Here is a 25,575-nt window from a genome sequence, read left to right on the forward strand (position 1 = left end):
AAAAATTTAAACAAAAATGTTCGGGCCATGCCAGAAATTGCACTGATAATTATTGTGGAGAAAACACATTTTTATAAGATACCTAAATACTTTTATATGAAATAAAACAGAAAAGAAAATAAACAAATAAAAAGAAATGCAAAAGAGCACAGAACAAAGAAAAAAGAAAAAGAAAAGGGAGAAGGCCCCCCCCACTAGACCCCTGGCCCAACTAGGCCGACCCCCGGCCCAGCCCACCTCTCCCACTCGCCCCCTTCCCTGTTCCCCAGACCGGGGTCGGAACAGGGGCCGGTCCCCGCCGCACCACCTCGCCGGCGACGGGGAGGATAAGGGCGCCAGCACCCCCCGCCTCCTCGGGCCTCTCTCCCACTCGCCCCCGCTCTCCTCTCGGCCTCTGCGCCTCTCTCTTTCCCCCAGATCCGCGCCGCTCCTCCCTTCCCCACGCCCGACGCGGTCGCCGCCGTTCATCGTCGTTCACACGGCCACCGTACCCACCTCGCTGCCCCAAGGTGTCTCCAAGGACCGCCGTCGCCCGCTGCTTCGTCTGGTGCAGCCCGTTGGAGACCGGAGCCCCTGCAACGACCTCCCCGAACTCTTCTTCCCCGCACGGCCGCCGTCGATCGCCGCCCCGTTTCGCCTCCGACGAGCCTCCCCGAGCACACTGCCGTCTCCCTACAGCCTCGCCGTGAGCCTCTCCCCCTCCTCCCCTGTCCTTTCTCTCTCGCGCGCCCCCTAGCTGCTTCCCCACGCACGCCCGAACGCCGCGCCGCGGAGCTCGCCGCCGGCAAGGCTCCGGTGACCATTTGGTCACGGGCTCAAGCCCGTTGCACTCCCCACCTCGCGTAGATGCCCCCCAGCCCCTCCGCTTGCTCGATAGCCCACCGTAGCCTCGTTTCCGTCGGGCACCCGTGCGCGCCGCCGCCTCCGCCGCTCGCCGGCGCCGATTCCGGCCAAGTCCGACGAAGCCCCGGCCACCACTGGATGCGGCGCTGCGAGCTCCTTCGAATGGGCCTAGCCCCGCTCCTCCCCGAGCCCCGTAGCGCGATTCCGGCCAACTCCGGCGAGGGACCGCCGCTGTTTTGGTCGCCGGAGTTGCTCCGGCGCCGGCCGCCGACGTGGCTGGCCTGGGGCCAGCCCAGTGCCACTGCCAGTGGGCCCCGTGGGTCCCAGTTGACTGGGTTGACCCAGTCAACTGCTGACTGGGCAGGCCCAGCCACTGACATGCGGGCCCCGCCGCAAAAATTAAAAAAAAAAAGAAAAAGAAAAAGAAAAGAAAAATATTTTTATAATTAAAACTAATTAATTAATCTAATCACTCACTGACAGGTGGGCCCAGTAGTTAATTAACTAAAAATTAATTAGTTTAATCTTCTGTTAGCCCACTGCCTATGACAGGTGGGGCCCACCGGTCAGTTTGACCTGGTCAGCCGCTCTGTTGACCTGCTGACGTCAGCATTGCCTCATGCTGAGGTCATAATTCATTTTTGCTTAATTTAAATAATTCCAGAAATTCAAATAAACTTTGAAAATTCATATCTTTTAAACCGTAACTCGGATGAAAATGTTTTCTATATGAAAGTTGCTCAGAACGACGAGACGAATCCGAATACGCAGTCCGTTCGTCCACCACACCTCCCTAACCTATCGAACTAGCAACTTTCCCCCTCCGGTCCGTCTGTCCGAAAACGCGAAACATCGGGAATACCTCCCAGATGTTCCCCCCCTTCACCGGTACCACCTACTGTCGCGTTAGGTCACACCTAGCACCGCTCATTGTCATGTCACGCATCGTCATGCTTATGTTTGCATTGTATTTACTGTTTCTTCCCCCTCTTCTCTCCGGTAGACTACGAGACCGACACTGCTGCTGCCCAGTTCGACTACGGAGTTGACGACCCCTCCTACTTGCCAGAGCAACCAGGCAAGCCCCCCCCCCCCCTTGATCACCAGATATCGCCTATTCTTCTCTATACTGCTTGCATTAGAGTAGTGTAACATGTTACTGCTTTTCGATATCCTATCCTGATGCATAGCCTATCCTTGCTACTACTGTTGATACCTTTACCTGCAATCCTACATGCTTAGTATAGGATGCTAGATTTCCATCAGTGGCCCTACATTCTTGTCCGTCTGCTGTGCTATACTATCGGGCCGTGATCACCTGGGCGGTGATGGCGGGTATATACTTATATACTACATACATGACACATGTGATGACTAAAGTCGGGTCGGCTCGTAGGAGTACCCGCAAGTGGATCTTTGTGGCGGAGCGACAGGGCAGGTTGAGACCACCCAGGTGAGAGGTGGGCCTGGCCCTGGTCGGCGTTCGCGGTTACTTAACGCGCTTAACGAGATCTTGGTATTTGATCTGAGTCTGGCCATTTGGTCTATACGCACTAACCATCTACGCGGGAGTAGTTATGGGTATCCCGGCGTCGTGGTATCAGCCGAAGCCTTCTTGACGTCAGCGACTGAGTGGCGCGCGCCGGATTGGACTGGAACGCCACTAGGCTAGGTCTGCTTCCGGCCGCGTACGCAACGTGCAGGTGTGCATAGGGCGATGGGCCCAGACCCCTGCGCGCTTAGGATTAGACCGGCGTGCTGACCTCTCTGTTGGGCCTAGGTGGGGCTGCGACGTATTGATCTTACGAGGCCGGGCATGACCCAGAAAAGTGTGTCCGGCCAAATGGGATCGAGCGTGTTGGGTTATGTGGTGCACCCCTGCAGGGAAGTTTATCTATTCGAATAGCCGTGTCCCTCGGTAAAAGGACGACCCGGAGTTGTACCTTGACCTTATGACAACTAGAACTGGATTCTGAATAAAATACACCCTTCCAAGTGCCAGATACAACCCGGTGATCGCTCTCTAATAGGGCGACGAGGAGGGGATCGCCGGGTAGGATTATGCTATGCGATGCTACTTGGAGGACTTCAATCTACTCTCTTCTATATGCTGCAAGATGGAGATGGCCAGAAGCGTAGTCTTCGACAGGACTAGCTATCCCCCTTTTTATTCTGGCATTCTACAGTTCAGTCCACTGATATGCCCCTTTACACATATACCCATGCATATGTAGTGTAGCTCCTTGCTTGCGAGTACTTTGGATGAGTACTCACGGTTGCTTCTCCCCCTCTTTTCCCCCTTTTCCTTTCTATCTGGTTGTCGCAATCAGATGTTGGGGTCCAGGAGCCAGACGCCACCGTCGACGACGACACCTACGACACTGGAGGTGCCTACTACTACGTGCAGGCCGCTGACGACGACCAGGAGTAGTTAGGAGGTCCCAGGCAGGAGGCCTTGCCTCTTCGATCGTTGCTACTTTTGTGCTAGCCTTCTTAAGGCAAACTTGTTTAACTTATGTCTGTACTCAGATATTGTTGCTTCCGCTCACTCGTCTATGATCGAGCACTTGTATTCGAGCCCTCGAGGCCCCTGGCTTGTATTATGATGCTTGTATGACTTATTTATGTTTTAGAGTTGTGTTGTGATATCTTCCCGTCAGTCCCTGATCTTGATCGTACACATTTGCGTGCATGATTAGTGTACGGTCGAATCGGGGGCGTCACATTATTATTGGCACTATATGAGATGTTGATTCCCGTCAGATGTCGTCGAGTGTGTTTGAGGGGTGATTTTTTTTCTCCCGTTGCAACGCACGGACATGTTTGCATAGATATCTTCTCCTAATAATAAACCAAATAGTGCTTCTGGTCGTCCGTCATGGCATTTTTCAGAAAAGTTCCTCTATTTGTTATATATGAAATTTGATTAGAAAAATATGTAGAATATGAATATGAGATTATTTTTTACCTGTTAAGTATTTTTAAATATTATTTTGGAAGATATTAAGTCAGACAAATGATTTTCTAAATTATATGTATCTTTTAAACCGTAATTCCGATTTTTTATGGGCGTAGGATATAACTCCGACCCTGGGCTTCCTTTTTAGGCCCAGCGCTACTCCGTTTTAATGTTTTATTTATTTTTTTAGGCAGATTCAAAATGCTTTTTGAAACATTCATATCTTTTAAACCCTAATTTCAAATAAAATTTATTATATATGAAAATGCCACAGAAAATATGTAGATTCCAAGTATGCAATATATCTTGCATGTTAATCATTTTTAATATTATGTTTTGGATGCAACCTTAATTAACAGTTAATACTTTTTTATATGGGGTACTTTCCAAATGTCTATTATATATGTTTCCTGCTCATTTAAATGGAGTAAATATGATTATATTGTGCTATCACAAAAGTTATTATTGGCACTATATGAGATGTTGATTCCCGTCAGATGTCGTCGAGTGTGTTTGAGGGGTGATTTTTTTTTCTCCCGTTGCAACGCACGGACATGTTTGAATAGATATCTTCCCCTAATAATAAACCAAATAGTGCTTCTGGTCGTCCGTCATGGCATTTTTCAGAAAAGTTTCTCTATTTGTTATATATGAAATTTGATTAGAAAAATATGTAGAATATGAATATGAGATTATTTTTTACCTGTTAAGTATTTTTAAATATTATTTTGGAAGATATTAAGTCAGACAAATGATTTTCTAAATTATCTGTATCTTTTAAACCGTAATTCTGATTTTTTATGGGTGTAGGATATAACTCCGCCCCTGGGCTTCCTTTTTAGGCCCAGCGCTACTCCGTTTTAATGTTTTATTTATTTTTTTTCAGGCAGATTCAAAATGCTTTTTGAAACATTCATATCTTTTAAACCCTAATTTCAAATATAATTTATTATATATGAAAATGCCACAGAAAATATGTAGATTCCATGTATGCAATATATCTTGCATGTTAATCATTTTTAATATTATGTTTTGGATGCAACCTTAATTAACAGTTAATACTTTTTTATATGGGGTACTTTCCAAATGTCTATTATATATGTTTCCTGCTCATTTAAATGGAGTAAATATGATTATATTGTGCTATCACAAAAGTTATTATTGGCACTATATGAGATGTTGATTCCCGTCAGATGTCGTCGAGTGTGTTTGAGGGGTGATTTTTTTTTCCTCCCGTTGCAACGAACGGACATGTTTGCATAGATATCTTCCCCTAATAATAAACCAAATAGTGCTTCTGGTCGTCCGTCATGGCATTTTTCAGAAAAGTTCCTCTATTTGTTATATATGAAATTTAATTAGAAAAATATGTACAATATGAATATGAGATTATTTTTTACCTGTTAAGTATTTTTAAATATTATTTTGGAAGATATTAAGTCAGACAAATGATTTTCTAAATTATCTGTATCCTTTAAACCGTAATTCCGATTTTTTATGGGTGTAGGATATAACTCCGCCCCTGGGCTTCCCTTTTAGGCCCAGCGCTACTCCGTTTTAATGTTTTATTTTTGTTTTTTCAGGCAGATTCAAAATGCTTTTTGAAACATTCATATCTTTTAAACCCTAATTTCAAATATAATTTATTATATATGAAAATGCCACAGAAAATATGTAGATTCCAAGTATGCAATATATCTTGCATGTTAATCATTTTTAATATTATGTTTTGGATGCAACCTTAATTAACAGTTAATACTTTTTTATATGGGCTACTTTCCAAATGTCTATTATATATGTTTCCTGCTCATTTAAATGGAGTAAATATGATTATATTGTGCTATCACAAAAGTTATTATTGGCACTATATGAGATGTTGATTCCCGTCAGATGTCGTCGAGTGTGTTTGAGGGGTGATTTTTTTTTCTCCCGTTGCAACGCACGGACATGTTTGCATAGATATCTTCCCCTAATAATAAACCAAATAGTGCTTCTGGTCGTCCGTCATGGCATTTTTCAGAAAAGTTCCTCTATTTGTTATATATGAAATTTGATTAGAAAAATATGTAGAATATGAATATGAGATTATTTTTTACCTGTTAAGTATTTTTAAATATTATTTTGGAAGATATTAAGTCAGACAAATGATTTTCTAAATTATCTGTATCTTTTAAACCGTAATTCCGATTTTTTATGGGTGTAGGATATAACTCCGCCACTGGGCTTCCTTTTTAGGCCCAGCGCTACTCCGTTTTAATGTTTTATTTTTGTTTTTTCAGGCAGATTCAAAATGCTTTTTGAAACATTCATATCTTTTAAACCCTAATTTCAAATATAATTTATTATATATGAAAATGCCACAGAAAATATGTAGATTCCAAGTATGCAATATATCTTGCATGTTAATCATTTTTAATATTATGTTTTGGATGCAACCTTAATTAACAGTTAATACTTTTTTATATGGGGTACTTTCCAAATGTCTATTATATATGTTTCCTGCTCATTTAAATGGAGTAAATATGATTATATTGTGCTATCACAAAAGTTATTATTGGCACTATATGAGATGTTGATTCCCGTCAGATGTCGTCGAGTGTGTTTGAGGGTTGGCTAGAAAACAGGTGGGAGTGGTTTTTCCGTAGATCTTCCTCTCGCTCCCAGTTGGCCTCATCTTCTGTGTGGTGACTCCACTGAACTTTGCAAAACTTGATAACCTTGCTGCGGGTAACTCGGTGGCATACTCGAGAATCTTAACTGACTTCTCCTCATAAGTCAAATCACTTTCCAACTGAATTGCTTCCAGTGGCACAGTATCTCTCAGTGGTATCTCAGCCATCTCTGCGTGGCACTTCTTCAACTACGAAACGTGAAATACATCATGTACTCCACCCAATCCTTCGGGCAATTCCAGCTTATAGGCAACTTCTCCCATACGTTCCAACACTCTGTATGGTCCGATAAAACGAGGCGCTAACTTTCCCTTAACTCCAAAGCGCTTTACTCCTCGAAGTGGCGATACTCGAAGATACACTCTGTCTCCGACTTCGTGAACTGTCTCCTTGCGTTTAGAATCAGCATAACTCTTCTGCCTGGACTGGGCTACCTTGAGCCTATCGCGAATCAACCTTACTTTCTGTTCAGACTCCTTAATCAAATCTGGTCCAAACAACTGCCGGTCTCCAACTTCGTCCCACAACAACGGTGTTCTACACCTCCTTCCGTACAAAGCTTCGAAAGGGGCCATCTTCAAACTGGTTTGATAACTGTTGTTATACAAAAACTCCGCATATGGCAAATTGTCGTCCCAACTAGATCCATAATCTAGTGCACATGCTCTCAACATGTCCTCCAAAATCTGGTTGACTCTCTCGGTCTGTCCATCTGTCTGCGGGTGAAATGATGTACTAAATTCCAGTCTGGTTCCCAATGTTTCATGTAGCTGCTTCCAAAACTTCGAGGTAAATTGGGTTCCTCTGTCTGATACAATGGTCCTCGGAACTCCATGCAAACATACTGTCCTGGTCATGTATATCTTCGCCAACTTAGCACTGGTGTAAGTGGTCTTTACTGGAATGAAATGAGCCACTTTCGTCAAACGGTCGACTACAACCCATATCGAGTCATAGCCTGAACGAGTCCTGGGTAATCCTGTGATAAAATCCATGCCTATTTTATCCCACTTCCATTCGGGTATCGGCAATGGTTGTAGCAATCCTGCTGGCTTCTGATGCTCTGCCTTCACTCTCTGACATACATCACAAACTGCTACAAACTCCGCAATATCCTTCTTCATTCCGGTCCACCAGAAAGTATTCTTCAAATCCAAATACATCTTGGTATTCCCTGGGTGAATCGAGTACGGTGAATCATGGGCTTCTTGCAAAATCAACTTCCTGATCTCCGGATCATTTGGCGCATATACACGGTCCTCGAACCATAAGGTATCGTGCTCATCCTCACGAAATCCCTTGGCTTTTCCTTTGCTCATCTTCTCCTTTATCTCTTCAATCTCCTTGTCTGTCTTTTGAGCTTCTCTGATCTTTTCCATCAAGGTAGATTGAATCTCCAATGTCGCTAAATAGCCTCTTGGGACTATCTCCAAACATAGCTCGCGTAGGTCCTCGGCTAACTTCTGAGGTAACTCTCCTGTCATGAGGGTGTTGACATGACTCTTGCGGCTCAACGCGTCTGCTACTAAGTTGGCCTTTCCGGGGTGATAATGCAATCTCATATCATAGTCTTTGATGAGCTCCAACCATCTCCTCTGTCTGAGGTTTAACTCCTTCTGCGTGAAAATGTACTTCAAACTCTTGTGATCCGTGTACACTTCACAATGGTTTCCGATGAGAAAATGTCTCCATGTCTTCAATGCATGCACCACGGCTGCTAATTCCAAATCATGCGTAGCATAATTCTTCTCATGGGGTTTAAGTTGTCGTGAAGCGTACGAAACAACTCTTCCTTCCTGCATGAGCACTGCTCCAAGTCCTCGACGAGAAGCGTCGCAATAAACTTCATAGTCCTTGCGTTGATCTGGCAGAATCAACACTGGTGATGTAACCAATCGTTTCTTCAACTCTTGGAAACTAGCTTCACACTCCTCAGTCCAATTAAATTTGGTGTCCTTCTTCAATAGCTCAGTCATGGGCTTAGCAATCCTTGAGAAATTCTCGATAAATCTCCGGTAGTATCCTGCAAGTCCAAGAAAACTCCGGATTTCTCCAACTGTCGTGGGCGATTCCCAACTTGTCACTGTGTCAACCTTGGCAGGGTCTACTGCTATTCCTTCTCCAGAAATAACATGTCCAAGGAATCCAACTTCCTTCAACCAAAACTCACATTTGCTGAACTTGGCATATAACTGATGTTCCCTGAGCTTCTCAAGTACCAATCGTAAATGCTCCTCATGCTCTTCTTCATCCTTGGAAAAGATTAAAATATCATCAATGAACACCACGACGAACTTATCCAAAAACTCCATAAACACTTTGTTCATCAGGTTCATGAAATAGGTCGGTGCGTTAGTCAGTCCAAATGACATAACGGTATACTCATACAATCCATATCTGGTGGTAAATGTTGTCTTGGGTATATCCTGCTCTCGAATCTTTAACTGATGGTATCCTGATCGTAGATCGATCTTGGAAAATACTTTAGCTCCTTGCAGGCGGTCAAACAAATCATTGATCATCGGCAGTGGGTGCTTGTTTTTGATGGTCACTTCATTCAATCCTCGGTAATCAACAACCATCCTTAGTGATCCATCTTTCTTCTCTACTAGAAGTACTGGTGATCCCCAAGGTGACGAACTTGGGCGAATATAGCCTTTATCCAGTAACTCCTTGATCTGTTTCTTAATTTCCTCCAAATCCTTTGTGGGCATCCTGTACGGTCTCTTAGATATTGGCCCTGTGCCTGGCAAAAGTTCAATCAAGAACTCAATGTCTCTATCTGGTGGCATGCCTGGCAACTCTTCTGGAAATACATCCGGATAATCCTTCACCACTGGTACTTCCTCCTGTACAACTCCTGATAAGGAATTCACTTGAGTCCTCTTCGGCATATGCCTGGATACATACTTGATCCTTTTTCCTTCCGGGGTGGTAAGCAAAATCGTCTTGCTGGCACAATCGATGTTTCCTCCATACAACGATAGCCAATCCATTCCCAAAATCACATCCAAACCTTGTGATTCCAAAACAATGAGGTCTGTGGGGAAAACATGCCTTCCAATGGCCAATGGTATCTGAAAACATCCTTGGGTGGCCATATACTCTGCTCCTGGCGAGGTTACTAACATGGGGCTTTTGAGAACTTGGGTGGACATCTTAAACTTGTTTACGAATCCCCTTGATATGTATGAATGCGATGCACCAGTATCGAAAAGAACAGTTGCAGTAAATGACTTAACCAAAAACTTACCTATTACTGCATCAGGCTGAGCTTCAATCTCCTCCACGCTCACGTGGTTCACATGTCCTTTGTTGAACGGGTTCGGCTTCTTCCCAGAGCTTCCATTGCCATTTCCATTTTGGGCTTCAGGACAATCAGTTGCATAATGTCCCGTCTTCTGGCACTTGAAACAAGTAATGTGACTTAGATCTCTCTTAGTTGGGGTAGATGGGTTGGTGCGGTTCTGTCCGTTTCCTCCTCCATTCCCATTACCATTCTTGGAGCCATTATGGTTGTGCGAACTACCTCCTCCATGGGTATGCTGAAACTGTCCTCCCGGCTTCGGGGTAAATCGTGGCTTCTGCTGGGCTCCAGAATTGTACTTCCCTTGTCCATACTTCCTCTTGCGGTTTTCAATCTGCTGTTGCTTCCCTTCAATCATGAGAGCTCTATCTACCAGCTCCTGGTAGTTGTTGAAGGTTGCTACCATCAACTGCATACTCAGCTCATCATTCAGTCCTTCCAGAAATTTCTCCTGCTTGGCAGCATCCGTAGCAACGTCATCTGGTGCATAACGTGCTAACTTACTGAATTCCTCCACATACTGGCCTACGGTGCGTCCTCCTTGGCGTAGGTTGCGAAACTCATGCTTCTTCATAGCCATAGCTCCTGCTGAAACATGAGCTGTACGGAAAGCTTGCTGAAACTGGTCCCATGTGACAGTGTCAATAGGGTGCGTGGCTGTATAATTCTCCCACCATGATGCTGCGGGTCCATCAAGCTGATGTGCGGCAAAACGCACTCTTTCTGCATCTGTGCATCCTGCAGTGGTCAACTCCCTTCCAACTTTGCGGAGCCAATCATCTGCAACAATCGGCTCGGTGCTACTGGAAAACACCGGCGAATTTAGCCTTAAGAAACGGGCTAAGTGGTCAACAGGTGGTGGTGGCGGTGGGTTGTTGTTGTTGTTGCCTTGGTTCTGAACTAACACTTGCATCAAGGCATTCTGTTGCTAAATCAACTGGGTGATCTCTGGCGGGAAAACAAATCCGGTGTCGCGTCTTGGAGGCATCTGATAGGTTTTAGAAAAGATGAGATTTAAGAATAGAATGAGGTCTAGAGAGAAAACACTACCCATATGCTCATGAGACAAAATACAATCAATATCACTCAATCAATCCAAACAAGGCAAAACAATCGATCTATCTAGCGTTACAAAGTGCTTGAACTATACTACTAAATGGGGGAAAAACTACTACTGATATGGTAGTCTACTAAAAATTCTGATCCGTTGAAGACTCCATGATGTCTGCTCCAGCTTCATCAATCCATTCCTCTTCACTTGGTTCCGAGTCGGTGTCGTCGATGATGATGTAGTTATCCGGACAAGTGCATTCGTCGACTTCTGCTTTTGGCACTGGATTTCCCACGAATGCTCCAATCTTATTCTCCAGGTCATCAATCTTCCCGACTAGCGCGTTGATTTCCTCCAAATAATCTTCGCGTTTAGCCTTGAGTTCCTCTTGGAGTTCCTTGATCTTCGTGAATGCCTTCTTCAGTTCTTCCTTGTCCGTGCATATCTGGTTCTCCTGGTGTCGAATATGTTGGTTCTGCTCCTGGATGAAAGCTGCAATTGATCCATCCTTCTTGGTCTTGATCATCTCCCATTGCGCGTCTCGACGTCCACAAATTTGATAAATGGTATCCTTAAGCTCCTGGTGATAGACTTCTCCAATACGTCCCATGGCGATATGTGCGGCCATGCTCTTCCCTAAACTCCAAGTTGGTGCTTCGAAAACCAATCTTATGGGTTCCGTAATTGGCGCAAACGTTCTTCTTGGAATGATAACTTGAATCTTCCAGCTCTCCTCTTCAGGTAATGTAGCGTTGTAGGTTCCGGTGACGCTTGGTATTCCTATGTTCAAGTACTTGGTGACTTCCTTCAAGTGTCGTCCAAACGGCGTGTCTTCATCTGGTTGCATGAACTTGCTCCTTGCATTCGCCATTCCTAAAAGAGTAGAAAGTGGAGAGGGGTCAGAAATGAGAAGAGAGAAGTTTTCTAGGGCTTAAGCTTAGTGGTCGTGTCCTACAGTCAACGTGTGCTCTGATACCAACTTTGTAGCGACCAGACCTCAAATGGCCTGTGCTGCTGTGCACCAGTGTCATCCCTGGATCAGTAATGCTGACACGCACAGTACAAATGGAGGATTTATAACAGAGTAGCAATCACACACTTATTACATCGATATCTCTGAAGAGATTAAGTATGATAAACATGGCTTAAGGCCATCTAATAACGATAACAGCGGAAGACTTGGAAGATAAGTGAGTCCATCAACTCCAGCGGCATCACTGAGTATAAGACCACGACCTAAGGCACCTTACTCGTCGTCTGAAAAGTCTGCAACATGAAACGTTGCAGCCCGAAACGGGTCAGCACATAGAATATGCTGGCAAAGTAACACATAGAGAGCAATAAACAATGATAAGGCTATACTATATGCATATATGGCTGGTGGAAAGGCTCTATGGTTACAGTTTTTGCGAAAAGCCAATTTTATCCTACATCAAAGGAATAAATTTTTATTTAACTATCATGGTGGTTGAAACATTGAGAAGGTACCTCCAACTCAATCCCAATTAAGTAACATCATTAACCCAACAAAATTAATTATAAGTATCACGGTGATGAGATTCAAATGATAATCCAGGTACTAGATACTCAAGTTGTCCATAACCGGGGACACGGCTAATCATGATCAGTTTGTACACTCTGCAGAGGTTTGTGCACTTTTCCCCACAAGACTCGATCGCCTCCGCTTGATTCTCGCACTGCATGATGTTTGAGAAACGGGTGACCGAGACACAGTCTTTCAGAAACAGTCACTCTCTACTCTGGATGGACCGGTACACCTACTTTCCCCTACATCTGCTAGTCCACCTCTTCAAGAGATCCTGTAACCTACTCAACTATGCTAGAGCCCATAATAGCTTGCGGCTGCACACGGAAGTTTCTAGCATGAATAATCTCATGATCCCTTTGAGCCTGGGTGGCGGACCTTATACATACAGACAGCACTGGGTTCTCCAGGTGCCTCAATCCACCCAGATGTGAGTTTTAGTTGCCACCTTAAGTTGAACCATTATTAAACATCTCACATCTGTCATGGATATCTCTCAAACCCAATCCACGTCTACGAGCATAGCATGGCAATAAGAATAGCAACGTAGAAGTAACTCCCAAGGGTTTGATAGAAAACAGGTAATAGGTACTACCTCAACTACTTCCCAATACCCACAGTTTAATTAGATCCTAATCATGCAATGTGTTTGAGGAAAAATAGATCTAATGCAATAAAACTGGGTATGAACGGGGTATGATCAAAGTGTTACTTGCCTTGCTGATGATCTGCAAAACCTAGCGATTCGAAGTAACAAGCGGCACACTCCGGGTACTCTATCGCAAACAAACAAGCATACAATCAGTACTCATCTAATGCACAGGTAAAACTCGAATGAAAGATCCAACCAGAAAGTTCAACTTAAGAACTCCGGTTTGCAAAAAGAATCAACTCGAAAGCAGCAACGAAAGTCAAACGGCGAAAGAAAGAAACTTCGTTTGCTAATCTGGATCTAGGTCAAATTTTACTGTAGCAAAAACTTGTTTGAGTTGATTAAACGGAAAGAGAATTTCGAGACGAAACTCTAGGCGCTTGAATCACCTGATTCCGATAAACGAGCGAGAAGTTAAACAGATTCGAAAATTCGATCAGAAATCGAATCTGAGAAAATAACGAGAAAATCCGACGAAAAAGAAAAACGGACGTTCGTTAACAGAGAAAAACCGACGAACGCGTTCGTTAAAACGAACGGTTCGGTGAACGCTCGTGAAATAAGAAAACCGAAAAAAAACCGATCTAGGTTTTTTTTTAACAAAAGGTTTTTTTTTCAGAAAACCGGTCAACGTTGAAGACGGCCGGCGGCAGTACCTCGACGGGGCTCGCTCCGGCGAGGGGTTCCGGTGGCGGGCTCGGGGCGGGGGTGCGGGGCTCGGGGCGGCGGCTCCGGCGGTGAGGGGGCGGGGCTCCGGCGACTCCCGGCGGCGGCGGCGGCGGGCTAGATGCGGCGGCGGTGGCGTGCTCCTCCGGCGGCGGTGGTGAGAGAAACGGAGATGGGGGTATATATGGAGGGGGGCTAGGGCGGCTTGGGGAAGGGGTCGGGCGAGGGGAGGCGTGCGGCGGCCGGAGTCGGTCATGGCGGCGGCGAGCTCCGTGCGGGAAGAGGAGAACCCGCGGGCGGGCCGTCGGCTGGGCTCGGCCCAGTCGGCGCGGGCGCATTTTTTTTTAAATAAGTTCCGCGGAAAATATTGCGTAGAAAAATAAATAAAAATTAGAAAAATATGAAATAAATTTTCCCTGTCTAGTTAGAAAATCTAGAATAGGGTGAACATTTTTAAAATCAAAAATAAATATTTGAAAACATGCATATTTTTAAATGCAATAAAAAAATTGCAAATAAAATCCAAATAAATTCCAAATAATGATTTTAACATTTTTCCTCCAGTATTTCAATATTTTGGAGAAGTCATATTTTCTCCACTCGTTTATTTAACAAAGAAATATTTTTCCGGAAAGAAAATAATTAAAAATCCCAATCCTCGTTTGAAAAATCAAATAAGAAAAATTCGAGAAAATCCCCAACTCTCTCCGAGGGTCCTTAAGTTGCTTAGGATTTATCGAGGATTTGTCAAAATGCAACAAAACATGATATGCAAATGATGATCTATGTATAACATTCCAAATAGCAAATTTGGGATGTTACAGTTTTGGATGCAACCTTAATTAACAGTTAATACTTTTTTATATGGGGTACTTTCCAAATGTCTATTATATATGTTTCCTGCTCATTTAAATGGAGTAAATATGATTATATTGTGCTATCACAAAAGTTATTATTGGCACTATATGAGATGTTGATTCCCGTCAGATGTCGTCGAGTGTGTTTGAGGGGTGATTTTTTTCTCCCGTTGCAACGCACGGACATGTTTGCATAGATATCTTCCCCTAATAATAAACCAAATAGTGCTTCTGGTCATCCGTCATGGCATTTTTCAGAAAAGTTCCTCTATTTGTTATATATTAAATTTGATTAAAAAAATATGTAGAATATGAATATGAGATTATTTTTTACCTGTTAAGTATTTTTAAATATTATTTTGGAAGATATTAAGTCAGACAAATGATTTTCTAAATTATCTGTATCTTTTAAACCGTAATTCCGATTTTTTATGGGTGTAGGATATAACTCCGCCCCTGGGCTTCCTTTTTAGGCCCAGCGCTACTCCGTTTTAATGTTTTATTTTTGTTTTTTCAGGCAGATTCAAAATGCTTTTTGAAACATTCATATCTTTTAAACCCTAATTTCAAATATAATTTATTATATATGAAAATGCCACAGAAAATATGTAGATTCCAAGTATGCAATATATCTTGCATGTTAATCATTTTTAATATTATGTTTTGGATGCAACCTTAATTAACAGTTAATACTTTTTTATATGGGGTACTTTCCAAATTTCTATTATATATGTTTCCTGCTCATTTAAATGGAGTAAATATGATTATATTGTGCTACCACAAAAGTTATTATTGGCACTATATGAGATGTTGATTCCCGTCAGATGTCGTCGAGTGTGTTTGAGGGGTGATTTTTTTTTCTCCCGTTGCAACGCACGGACATGTTTTCATAGATATCTTCCCCTAATAATAAACCAAATAGTGCTTCTGATCGTCCGTCATGGCATTTTGCAGAAAAGTTCCTCTATTTGTTATATATGAAATTTGATTAGAAAAATATGTAGAATATGAATATGAGATTATTTTTTACCTGTTAAGTATTTTTAAATATTATTTTGGAAGATATTAAGTCAGACAAATGATTTTCTAAATTATCTGTATCCTTTAAACCGTAATTCCGATTTTTTATGGGTGTAGGATATAACTCCGACCCTAGGCTTCCTTTTTAGGCCCAGCGCTACTCCGTTTTAATGTTTTATTTTTGTTTTTTCAGGCAGATTCAAAATGCTTTTTGAAACATTCATATCTTTTAAACCCTAATTTCAAATATAATTTATTATATATGAAAATGCCACAGAAAATATGTAGATTGCAAGTACGCAATATATCTTGCATGTTAATCATTTTTAATATTATGTTTTGGATGCAACCTTAATTAACAGTTAATACTTTTTTATATGGGGTACTTTCCAAATGTCTATTATATATGTTTCCTGCTCATTTAAATGGAGTAAATATGATTATATTGTTGTATCACAAAAGTTATTATTGGCACTATATCAGATGTTGATTCCCGTCAGATGTCGTCGAGTGTGTTTGAGGGGTGATTTTTTTTCTCCCGTTGCAACGCACGGACATGTTTGCATAGATATCTTCCCCTAATAATAAACCAAATAGTGCTTCTGGTCGTCCGTCATGGCATTTTTCAGAAAAGTTCCTCTATTTGTTATATATTAAATTTGATTAAAAAAATATGTAGAATATGAATATGAGATTATTTTTTACCTGTTAAGTATTTTTAAATATTATTTTGGAAGATATTAAGTCAGACAAATGATTTTCTAAATTATCTGTATCTTTTAAACCGTAATTCCGATTTTTTATGGGTGTAGGATATAACTCCGCCCCTGGGCTTCCTTTTTAGGCCCAGCGCTACTCCGTTTTAATGTTTTATTTTTGTTTTTTCAGGCAGATTCAAAATGCTTTTTGAAACATTCATATCTTTTAAACCCTAATTTCAAATATAATTTATTATATATGAAAATGCCACAGAAAATATGTAGATTCCAAGTATGCAATATATCTTGCATGTTAATCATTTTTAATATTATGTTTTGGATGCAACCTTAATTAACAGTTAATACTTTTTTATATGGGGTACTTTCCAAATTTCTATTATATATGTTTCCTGCTCATTTAAATGGAGTAAATATGATTATATTGTGCTACCACAAAAGTTATTATTGGCACTATATGAGATGTTGATTCCCGTCAGATGTCGTCGAGTGTGTTTGAGGGGTGATTTTTTTTTCTCCCGTTGCAACGCACGGACATGTTTTCATAGATATCTTCCCCTAATAATAAACCAAATAGTGCTTCTGATCGTCCGTCATGGCATTTTGCAGAAAAGTTCCTCTATTTGTTATATATGAAATTTGATTAGAAAAATATGTAGAATATGAATATGAGATTATTTTTTACCTGTTAAGTATTTTTAAATATTATTTTGGAAGATATTAAGTCAGACAAATGATTTTCTAAATTATCTGTATCCTTTAAACCGTAATTCCGATTTTTTATGGGTGTAGGATATAACTCCGACCCTAGGCTTCCTTTTTAGGCCCAGCGCTACTCCGTTTTAATGTTTTATTTTTGTTTTTTCAGGCAGATTCAAAATGCTTTTTGAAACATTCATATCTTTTAAACCCTAATTTCAAATATAATTTATTATATATGAAAATGCCACAGAAAATATGTAGATTGCAAGTACGCAATATATCTTGCATGTTAATCATTTTTAATATTATGTTTTGGATGCAACCTTAATTAACAGTTAATACTTTTTTATATGGGGTACTTTCCAAATGTCTATTATATATGTTTCCTGCTCATTTAAATGGAGTAAATATGATTATATTGTTGTATCACAAAAGTTATTATTGGCACTATATCAGATGTTGATTCCCGTCAGATGTCGTCGAGTGTGTTTGAGGGGTGATTTTTTTTCTCCCGTTGCAACGCACGGACATGTTTGCATAGATATCTTCCCCTAATAATAAACCAAATAGTGCTTCTGGTCGTCCGTCATGGCATTTTTCAGAAAAGTTCCTCTATTTGTTATATATGAAATTTGATTAGAAAAATATGTAGAATATGAATATGAGATTATTTTTTACCTGTTAAGTATTTTTAAATATTATTTTGGAAGATATTAAGTCAGACAAATGATTTTCTAAATTATCTGTATCTTTTAAACCGTAATTCCGATTTTTTATGGGTGTAGGATATAACTCCGCCCCTGGGCTTCCCTTTTAGGCCCAGCGCTACTCCGTTTTAATGTTTTATTTTTGTTTTTTCAGGCAGATTCGAAATGCTTTTTGAAACATTCATATCTTTTAAACCCTAATTTCAAATATAATTTATTATATATGAAAATGCCACAGAAAATATGTAGATTCCAAGTATGCAATATATCTTGCATGTTAATCATTTTTAATATTATGTTTTGGATGCAACCTTAATTAACAGTTAATACTTTTTTATATGGGGTACTTTCCAAATGTCTATTATATATGTTTCCTGCTCATTTAAATGGAGTAAATATGATTATATTGTGCTATCACAAAAGTTATTATTGGCACTATATGAGATGTTGATTCCCGTCAGATGTCGTCGAGTGTGTTTGAGGGGTGATTTTTTTTTCTCCCGTTGCAACGCACGGACATGTTTGAATAGATATCTTCCCCTAATAATAAACCAAATAGTGCTTCTGGTCGTCCGTCATGGCATTTTTCAGAAAAGTTTCTCTATTTGTTATATATGAAATTTGATTAGAAAAATATGTAGAATATGAATATGAGATTATTTTTTACCTGTTAAGTATTTTTAAATATTATTTTGGAAGATATTAAGTCAGACAAATGATTTTCTAAATTATCTGTATCTTTTAAACCGTAATTCTGATTTTTTATGGGTGTAGGATATAACTCCGCCCCTGGGCTTCCTTTTTAGGCCCAGCGCTACTCCGTTTTAATGTTTTATTTATTTTTTTCAGGCAGATTCAAAATGCATTTTGAAACATTCATATCTTTTAAACCCTAATTTCAAATATAATTTATTATATATGAAAATGCCACAAAAAATAAGTAGATTCCAAGTATGCAATATATCTTGCATGTTAATCATTTTTAATATTATGTTTTGGATGCAACCTTAATTAACAGTTAATACTTTTTTATATGGGGTACTTTCCAAATGTCTATTATATATGTTTCCTGCTCATTTAAATGGAGTAAATATGATTATATTGTGCTATCACAAAAGTTATTATTGGCACTATATGAGATGTTGATTCCCGTCAGATGTCGTCGAGTGTGTTTGAGGGGTGATTTTTTTTCTCCCGTTGCAACGCACGGACATGTTTGCATAGATATCTTCCCCTAATAATAAACCAAATAGTGCTTCTGGTCGTCCGTCATGGAATTTTTCAGAAAAGTTCCTCTATTTGTTATATATGAAATTTGATTAGAAAAATATGTAGAATATGAATATGAGATTATTTTTTACCTGTTAAGTATTTTTAAATATTATTTTGGAAGATATTAAGTCAGACAAATGATTTTCTAAATTATCTGTATCTTTTAAACCGTAATTCCGATTTTTTATGGGTGTAGGATATAACTCCGCCCCTGGGCTTCCTTTTTAGGCCCAGCGCTACTCCGTTTTAATGTTTTATTTTTGTTTTTTCAGGCAGATTCAAAATGCTTTTTGAAACATTCATATCTTTTAAACCCTAATTTCAAATATAATTTATTATATATGAAAATGCCACAGAAAATATGTAGATTCCAAGTATGCAATATATCTTGCATGTTAATCATTTTTAATATTATGTTTTGGATGCAACCTTAATTAACAGTTAATACTTTTTTATATGGGGTACTTTCCAAATTTCTATTATATATGTTTCCTGCTCATTTAAATGGAGTAAATATGATTATATTGTGCTACCACAAAAGTTATTATTGGCACTATATGAGATGTTGATTCCCGTCAGATGTCGTCGAGTGTGTTTGAGGGGTGATTTTTTTTTCTCCCGTTGCAACGCACGGACATGTTTTCATAGATATCTTCCCCTAATAATAAACCAAATAGTGCTTCTGATCGTCCGTCATGGCATTTTGCAGAAAAGTTCCTCTATTTGTTATATATGAAATTTGATTAGAAAAATATGTAGAATATGAATATGAGATTATTTTTTACCTGTTAAGTATTTTTAAATATTATTTTGGAAGATATTAAGTCAGACAAATGATTTTCTAAATTATCTGTATCCTTTAAACCGTAATTCCGATTTTTTATGGGTGTAGGATATAACTCCGACCCTAGGCTTCCTTTTTAGGCCCAGCGCTACTCCGTTTTAATGTTTTATTTTTGTTTTTTCAGGCAGATTCAAAATGCTTTTTGAAACATTCATATCTTTTAAACCCTAATTTCAAATATAATTTATTATATATGAAAATGCCACAGAAAATATGTAGATTGCAAGTACGCAATATATCTTGCATGTTAATCATTTTTAATATTATGTTTTGGATGCAACCTTAATTAACAGTTAATACTTTTTTATATGGGGTACTTTCCAAATGTCTATTATATATGTTTCCTGCTCATTTAAATGGAGTAAATATGATTATATTGTTGTATCACAAAAGTTATTATTGGCACTATATCAGATGTTGATTCCCGTCAGATGTCGTCGAGTGTGTTTGAGGGGTGATTTTTTTTCTCCCGTTGCAACGCACGGACATGTTTGCATAGATATCTTCCCCTAATAATAAACCAAATAGTGCTTCTGGTCGTCCGTCATGGCATTTTTCAGAAAAGTTCCTCTATTTGTTATATATGAAATTTGATTAGAAAAATATGTAGAATATGAATATGAGATTATTTTTTACCTGTTAAGTATTTTTAAATATTATTTTGGAAGATATTAAGTCAGACAAATGATTTTCTAAATTATCTGTATCTTTTAAACCGTAATTCCGATTTTTTATGGGTGTAGGATATAACTCCGCCCCTGGGCTTCCCTTTTAGGCCCAGCGCTACTCCGTTTTAATGTTTTATTTTTGTTTTTTCAGGCAGATTCGAAATGCTTTTTGAAACATTCATATCTTTTAAACCCTAATTTCAAATATAATTTATTATATATGAAAATGCCACAGAAAATATGTAGATTCCAAGTATGCAATATATCTTGCATGTTAATCATTTTTAATATTATGTTTTGGATGCAACCTTAATTAACAGTTAATACTTTTTTATATGGGGTACTTTCCAAATGTCTATTATATATGTTTCCTGCTCATTTAAATGGAGTAAATATGATTATATTGTGCTATCACAAAAGTTATTATTGGCACTATATGAGATGTTGATTCCCGTCAGATGTCGTCGAGTGTGTTTGAGGGGTGATTTTTTTTTCTCCCGTTGCAACGCACGGACATGTTTGAATAGATATCTTCCCCTAATAATAAACCAAATAGTGCTTCTGGTCGTCCGTCATGGCATTTTTCAGAAAAGTTTCTCTATTTGTTATATATGAAATTTGATTAGAAAAATATGTAGAATATGAATATGAGATTATTTTTTACCTGTTAAGTATTTTTAAATATTATTTTGGAAGATATTAAGTCAGACAAATGATTTTCTAAATTATCTGTATCTTTTAAACCGTAATTCTGATTTTTTATGGGTGTAGGATATAACTCCGCCCCTGGGCTTCCTTTTTAGGCCCAGCGCTACTCCGTTTTAATGTTTTATTTATTTTTTTCAGGCAGATTCAAAATGCATTTTGAAACATTCATATCTTTTAAACCCTAATTTCAAATATAATTTATTATATATGAAAATGCCACAAAAAATAAGTAGATTCCAAGTATGCAATATATCTTGCATGTTAATCATTTTTAATATTATGTTTTGGATGCAACCTTAATTAACAGTTAATACTTTTTTATATGGGGTACTTTCCAAATGTCTATTATATATGTTTCCTGCTCATTTAAATGGAGTAAATATGATTATATTGTGCTATCACAAAAGTTATTATTGGCACTATATGAGATGTTGATTCCCGTCAGATGTCGTCGAGTGTGTTTGAGGGGTGATTTTTTTTCTCCCGTTGCAACGCACGGACATGTTTGCATAGATATCTTCCCCTAATAATAAACCAAATAGTGCTTCTGGTCGTCCGTCATGGAATTTTTCAGAAAAGTTCCTCTATTTGTTATATATGAAATTTGATTAGAAAAATATGTAGAATATGAATATGAGATTATTTTTTACCTGTTAAGTATTTTTAAATATTATTTTGGAAGATATTAAGTCAGACAAATGATTTTCTAAATTATCTGTATCTCTTAAACCGTAATTCCGATTTTTTATGGGTGTAGGATATAACTCCGACCCTAGGCTTCCTTTTTAGGCCCAGCGCTACTCCGTTTTAAAGTTTTATTTATTTTTTTTCAGGCAGATTCAAAATGCTTTTTGAAACATTCATATCTTTTAAACCCTAATTTCAAATATAATTTATTATATATGAAAATGCCACAGAAAATATGTAGATTCCATGTATGCAATATATCTTGCATGTTAATCATTTTTAATATTATGTTTTGGATGCAACCTTAATTAACAGTTAATACTTTTTTATATGGGGTACTTTCCAAATGTCTATTATATATGTTTCCTGCTCATTTAAATGGAGTAAATATGATTATATTGTGCTATCACAAAAGTTATTATTGGCACTATATGAGATGTTGATTCCCGTCAGATGTCGTCGAGTGTGTTTGAGGGGTGATTTTTTTTCTCCCGTTGCAACGCACGGACATGTTTGCATAGATATCTTCCCCTAATAATAAACCAAATAGTGCTTCTGGTCGTCCGTCATGGCATTTTTCAGAAAAGTTCCTCTATTTGTTATATATGAAATTTGATTAGAAAAATATGTAGAATATGAATATGAGATTATTTTTTACCTGTTAAGTATTTTTAAATATTATTTTGGAAGATATTAAGTCAGACAAATGATTTTCTAAATTATCTGTATGTTTTAAACCGTAATTCCGATTTTCACATGTTATATATGAAATTTGATTAGAAAAATGTGTGGAATCTGAATATGATGTTAATTTTACCTGTTAAATATTTTTTAAATATTGTTTTGGAAGCAAACTTATAATTTATAGCGCACGATCCGTTTTTTTTCATACCGGCGGCGATCCGAATTGCAAATAAACACCCCAGTATTACCATATAGGGAAAAGAAAACATCGATAACTACACATGCATACCTTTGAAAAATGTAGCAGGGGAAAACAACAGATTCGCAAGAGTGAGAGAAAGCGACAGAGAGAGAGGGAGAGGGAGGAGAGAGGGAGAGAGAGACGCCTTAGGATTAACCATATTCAAACACATTTTGTTTTGTTTTGTGTGAACACCGAGGCCATCGCCGGCGAGGGTGAGAAGGAGGATAAGTTGCAACACAAATATGATGCCTCGCTAAAATAAAGGAGATGGACCTACTATGGTCTTCGGTGATGGTTGTTGTGTTGAGAGCGTGTGTTATGTTTTCTCTCCCGTTGCAACGCACGGGCTCTTTTGCTAGTATATATATGTCAGGTCGACAGACTAAGATGCCACATCCACCAACTAGTAAATTATTGTGTCAGTTCAGATCTCAAATCAGCCGAAATGTTCAGATCTCGAATATTAATAAAGTGGAGGGTCGAAAATAATACTGCAACAAGAGTGATACGTAATATGCTCAGCCCGTGAGGAGTCAATCAAAATTATGGGTCAATTAGGTGCTGAAACAACCAATTGCTCGTCAAACCTTGATAAAATATATCAAACAAGGAAGAAGCCATGCTCTCGTAAACTTGTCGAATAGCTGTGATTCTTTCATTTCTCGTTTTTCAAGAACATGATTATAGTACTTGCGTCCAAATGTATTGCATATTTTAATTTGCAAGATAAAGCTTTAGACAATAATTATTTGACTGAAATGCTGCTTATGTTACATAAAATCATAGTCATGAATAAGTAATTTTTAATACAAATCCAGGGACTTCAATTTTATGTCACCAATCTCGTCTTAACAAAATACGTAATTCTTAGTCAAAGTCTTACAAACCAGAATGCATATAGGAGTATTAACTAGATTAATTTGCTGTAAGCATGGAAATGACAATTGGTAAAAATGTTTTCCGCAAAGAAAAAAAATGATGGGATCTCTATTGCATAGTAATGCAATGGAGGTTGTATTGTGAAGATATACGAATAAACTAACATTTATAACAAAAGTTTCAGCTCCAATATCAATGATCAACTTAAAGTGTTTGAGTCTTACCTTGAAGAGGGCACAAACAGAGTGCTCTTCCGAGAACTGTTTGAGCTCTAATATCTGATAAGATTGGCCGATGCACAAGCGTGCTATTTCATGATGCTGCGTTGACACAATGATCCAGCTGCCGTTCTTCATGTCAGGAAGTAATGCCCTCATAGCATCCCAATCTACCATGTTTGACAAGCCTTCCAAGACGATGAGGTACGTCCTCTCCGTTACTATCTTCTCGAACTCATTGAACAGATCTTCCTGGGTTACCTCCATCTTCCTTAGGACGGTTGCTCTTTGCTCTCTGCAAAAGTTTGCATAGAACTGAGCCATCAGGCTCCGGATGAAGTCGTGGGGACTGAAAGGATGCACGACCTTCACCCAGGAGCGGTAGGCAAAGTTTTTGCATACTTCTGCGTGGTTGTAGGTGTCCCTGATGATGGATGTTGTCCCATGATCACCGGCTGCCCCCCACAGGGAGATCACTTGAAGGTCGTTGTCTTTCTTGTTGATGAATTTGGTGAGGTCACCAAAAGCACCATGCTGCCTCTTGGTGACGGCTCTTGCCTCGGCAAGCATGTCGGACGCGCCGGGCACTGGCGGTTGTCGTTGTTTCTGTATGACGACCGACATCTTGGACCCTGCAGACTCGTTGATGAGGTGGTAGCGCCTGTAGCAGTTGTTGACGTCCTCCACTCTGGCCCTGAGATGCTCTAGATCCTCAACCGCCAGGTCCAGTGGCAGAGGAGGTGTCATCCAGGACGGGAGCAACCTACGCCAAAAGATTGGCTTGTCGTCCAGTTGAACAACATTTTTGACGCAGTCTTCGACCTCGTAGCCCAGTTGCCTTATGTGCTTCACCCAGGTCTTCACCAAATTGTTCTTCATCTCCTCATTGGCGTCGTCCAGGAAGGACTGCATCATCTCGAGTTCCAAAGTGATGAACACAAGGTCACGCTTCACCTTTTGCCGGAGCCTGGCATCCTCGTCGATGGCCGACTGGATCTTCGTGATCGCCCCTACCACCACCGATTTCGACACCGCAATCGCCAACCGGTCTGCCATGATGCTTGGCAACCTCTCTCTCTTTCTTCCGCCTGGGGTAGGTGTTTCTTCTTTCTTGTGTGGTGGTCGTGGGTCTAGCTAGAAATGAGCTGCTGGAATCAGCATTCTTAAAGGACAAATCCATCAAACAACAAGTGCCTACTGGCCAGCCAGATCCGCGAGATGCGGCAGCAAAGTCTTGGCCCGACGTTCGAAATTATATAATCAATCATCGCGCGCGTAACAACCAATGCCTTCGTTTGAATGGAACTAATATCTTTGCATGACTAAACTCTACAAGTCATTGTTTCTCCTATCTCTCAAGCATCTAGCTAGTTGATCTAGTGGAGCAACATCTCAACCACCCTTTTTTAACATTTCAAGACTGTTAGCGCAACTCCAATGTGCCGAACCATTTCGTCTGCACGTGTCTGTTCGGGTCAAAACGGACACAAAAGTCGGCTCAACGCGCCGACCCAAACGGACGCGCGTCCGCTTTTCTTCCGCCTGCCGACCCATTCCCGGCCCAAATTTAAGCCTCACTTGCATTGGCACGGACGCACATGTACTTCTCCCCCTCGCCCGCCAGTCAGTGGAACATAGGCCATTATCCTCCTCCCATCGACAGCAAACCCCCT

General features: G+C 39.8%; 1 pseudogene; it reads right to left on the reverse strand.

Annotated features, from left to right (window-relative positions):
• LOC109757063 (uncharacterized) overlaps window positions 1–25,293 on the reverse strand; it is a 37,599-nt pseudogene extending 12,306 nt beyond the window's left edge.
• Between the last annotated feature and the right edge of the window lie 282 nt (window positions 25,294–25,575).

The sequence above is a fragment of the Aegilops tauschii genome, chromosome 3 (genome assembly GCF_002575655.3).
Source record: "Aegilops tauschii subsp. strangulata cultivar AL8/78 chromosome 3, Aet v6.0, whole genome shotgun sequence".
Classification (NCBI taxonomy): domain Eukaryota; kingdom Viridiplantae; phylum Streptophyta; class Magnoliopsida; order Poales; family Poaceae; genus Aegilops; species Aegilops tauschii.